The sequence below is a fragment of the Marmota marmota genome, unplaced genomic scaffold (assembly GCF_001458135.2).
Source record: "Marmota marmota marmota unplaced genomic scaffold, marMar, whole genome shotgun sequence".
NCBI lineage: Eukaryota > Metazoa > Chordata > Mammalia > Rodentia > Sciuridae > Marmota > Marmota marmota.
In genome coordinates this window covers 4058088-4061741 of record NW_026000222.1, presented here as the reverse complement: position 1 = coordinate 4061741, position 3654 = coordinate 4058088, and the positions used below count along the sequence as shown (strand labels likewise).

The window sequence follows — 3654 nt, the reverse complement described above, 5'->3', positions numbered from 1 at the left end:
TTGCCGCAGTCTGGCTGGGCACAAAATCACGAGCCACTCAAGCAGGAACAAAGTTTATTTTTTGAAACTGCCGCCAATGTCCGGTACCGCCCGGGCAGAGATTTTTTCCACCCACGCGGCCTCCTCCCGGACCGCGGAGAGAGCTCCTCCCCCGGAACTCCCTCCTACTGTACTTCCCCAACCAATGGGAACTCTCCAGGAGTCCCGTAGCCAGCCTAGGTGAACAGCAGGAGTCCAATATCCATATAAATGCAAATCTTAACATAATCATATCATCTCAATGGCTAGCTGGCGTCACCTTAATGGCTAGCTGGCGTCACCTTTCGACCAAAAATGCCATGCATCATATACTTGGCTCTTAGCAGTTCAGGGGGTCTAGCCAATGCAAGCAAGCCAGGTTACAGAAGCTAGACAGTGCGGTCAAGCGGAGGGAAGCCTAACCAATCACAGTTAGCCCAGTCACCCCAGTTACAGAAACAGAGCCCTGTTACCCTAGTTACAGAAACAATACCCCATTAAGTAGTTCCGTATTCTTAAATGTTTCTATAGCAAAAGGAAGAGAACACCTTGCTCCAGTCATGACTCTTCTACTTGGCATGGTTGTTTTACAGGATGAAGTCATAAAACAAAATGGAGTCACATTTGTTCCTACTATCACCGGATCGCAGGTGCACGGCCGAATGCACAGGGACGTGCTGACGGAGACACTGTGGTTTCCCATTTGACACTGGCCTTTCTAATTTCATTCCTGGAGTTTTGAACTACAAAGCTCATTTTCCAAAGCTGTGAGTGATTGTCCCAGGACAGGTGAAGGCCTGAGGAACGTCCCTCTGCTGCCCAGAGCGGCGACTCTCTCTCCCTTCATACTGACAATGATGATTCTAGAGAAAATTCCACCTCTCAGCGCCTTGACACTGGGACCCTGTCCTTGCCTGGTCCCCGGCTGTCTTTTATCCTTTTTTTCACAGTACAGGGGCTGGAACCCAGGGCCTCGCACGTGCCAGGCAAGTGCTGTCCCCTTGAGCTCCACGCCAGCCCTTTGTCCTTTGTCCTTGAGATGAGACGGAGCATCCCTTCCATGGAGAGGCCTCCCACATCTGTGTCAGAGCCGAAGTCACCCAGTGACCTCTGCCCTGATGGCACGGTGTGCTCTTCCTTCTCTGCCACCTACAGCCAGCATGTGGCTTGTGAAATTAAGCAGGCAGAGCTCCTGGCCTGCGGGGAATAATGGGTGTGGAGTTTTGTTGGTTTTTCTTTTTCCTTCTGTCTCAGGTTTTCAGTGCCTGTCTCTCCTACGCCCAGTTATTTAGCCTCTTTGTGCATCTGTTACTCCATATTAAAAACAGAGCTCCTGCCGTGGGTGAGGTTATTGAGCAACCCTTGTGCTCGTGAGGCACGTGGCACCATGCGGCGCAGCAAGCCCAACTGTCACCCAGCTGCTGTTGCCAGATCCCGCGCCACATGAGGCAGACGCGGCCCCACATTCCTCTTGTCCTGGTGTGCAGGTCCCTGTGTAGCAGGACCTTGTCACTCCTCCCTCCCACACAAGGACCCTCCTCCCTTCCCTTGAATCTGGGCTGGCCTCAAACTTGACCAATGAGATGCCACAGAAGTGACACCAGGTGGTCTCTGAGACCCTGAGTGAGTTCTTCTGGTTTCCACTTTAATCTTTTGGAATACCGCCCTCTAAGGAAGCCAGTCTCACCTAAGCCACCGGAGGAGGATAGGGCACCCCACCAGCACCCGCTTCAGCCACATGTTCAAATGAGGCCACCTCGAGACTCCTGCCCAGGTGGCCCTCTCGCTGAATGGAGCCACTTATGAGCCAGCCCAGGTGAGACCAGCAGAAGAAAATCAGGAGCAATAAAATATCACGGTCATCTCAAACTAAGTTTAAACACCAAATCTTGGGCGGTTGGGTTACCAGCACAGACTGATGCATTTACCACCCTGCCCTCCAGGGTACAGGGCCAGCATTAGTAGATGCTCAGTGAACATTTATTGGGTGGCTGGAGGAGCCCAGGATGAGATAGGTGGGATGAGAGCAGGCAGGCGAGGAAGGAGGCTGTTGGGAGATTGATTCCACAGAGCCCAGGATCAGGTCTTAACAACCAGGAGCTCTTTTTAATTGCTGATTTCATAGACCTTGAGCTTAGGAAGGGAAATGAGACCAGGCGGACTCATCCGGTCACATCAGGACAGCTTGTATCTTTTCTGTAGATAGTAAAAGAACATCCAAATTTCAGATCCAGCTCTCCTGACTCCTTTAGAAACGAAAACGTCCATTAATACATTTCAGGAACCTGCGCTCAACCGGTTATCTTCCTTAAGAGTCAGGTCCACAATTCTGCTTCCCTCCGCCACAGATAAAGAACGCCAGCTGACAATTACTTGAATTCTATGGGAAGTTGAGTTTATCTTTATCGTGTACAACAGAAATCTTAATTTTCCACTTCTGTTAAGCTCTTCTCATTCCTGAGGCAAAACCAGAAGGCGAAAAATCTTCAAAGCTGTTGAATTGTTCACGTCTTCTCGGATTCTAGCTTTAAGATGGAGCTGAGAAGACAGGACAGATTAATTAATTCGAGTGTCGCAACTGTAATTATTTAATTGGCTTTACTCCCCAGATTTTCAATGTTGCAAATTCAGCTGATAGTTAAAATTTGAGAGTTCACGTGACACAAACATTTGTTAATCAATTGGCATAAACCCAAACTTAAAAAAAATATATATTTCCTTAGATTGGTAGGAAGGAAAAAATAAATGGGCCGATTTTTATAGAAAAAAATCTAATAGGTACCATCCAGAGTTTAAGAAAAGTTAATGGCTTCAGCCTTAATGACTTTTATCATCTTTTTTCTTAATTAAAAAAAATTTTTAGTTGAAGGTGGACACAATACTTTTATTTTATTTGTTTTTATGTGGTGCTGAGGACTGAACCCAGTGCTCTGTCACTGGGCCACAACTCCAGCCCCTTTTTTCTTAATTTTAAATGGATAGTGAACTTGTTTTCTTGTGTGTGTGTGTGTGTGTGTATGTGTTCGTGTGTCTGAGTGTGTTTTCTCAAAGGTCATTGCCGCAGTCTGACTGGGCACAAATAACCCAGAGGTCAGGAGCCACTTGTAGGTTCAAACAGGAACTACTTTATTGCCCAAAACCAACGGGAACTCAATGGGAACTCCGCAAAAACTCAAAAGTAGCGAGCACCTGAGGTAGCAGGAGCCGCCTTATTGCCGGAGAGCAGAGGTCTATATACACAACTGAATACACAGCTTGTTTCAATTTAGCATCACCCAGTTACAGCAATCAGTCATTATCTTAATAATTATACCCAGATTAACTTAATTATCATCATCTTAATGGCTCACTGGCGTTACCTCACAAACCACTCCTTCTGGCAAAATGCCAGGCGCCATCTTGACTTGGTTGTGGCTCTCAACAGGTCATCACTTTTTTAAGTTAAACTTGTTAAACCAAAACTTGAGTCAAGGGGTCTGGGCCACAAAGGGCTCATGAAGTCTTTACAGAAAGCAGCCAGGAGAGGGCCAGGTCCTGGGACAGGTTCCTTCCAGCAGCCAGGCTGGAGGTCAGTTAGATCTCTCTCTCCCTCTCTCTCTCCCTCTCTCTCTCCTTCTCTCTCTCCCTCCCTCCCCC

General features: G+C 47.7%; 2 long non-coding RNA genes across 4 annotated transcripts in view; one reads left to right on the top strand and one right to left on the bottom strand.

Annotated features, from left to right (window-relative positions):
- LOC125613075 overlaps positions 1–718 on the top strand; it is a 6623-nt gene extending 5905 nt beyond the window's left edge. Inside the window, exon 3 of the long non-coding RNA XR_007343575.1 lies at positions 612–718. This is a non-coding gene — a long non-coding RNA (uncharacterized LOC125613075). The remainder of the gene's footprint in view (positions 1–611) is intronic.
- A 1703-nt stretch (positions 719–2421) lies between these two features.
- LOC125613074 overlaps positions 2422–3654 on the bottom strand; it is a 9353-nt gene continuing 8120 nt past the window's right edge. For all 3 annotated transcript variants that reach the window (XR_007343571.1, XR_007343574.1, XR_007343572.1), the window contains one exon: positions 2422–2556. This is a non-coding gene — a long non-coding RNA (uncharacterized LOC125613074). The remainder of the gene's footprint in view (positions 2557–3654) is intronic.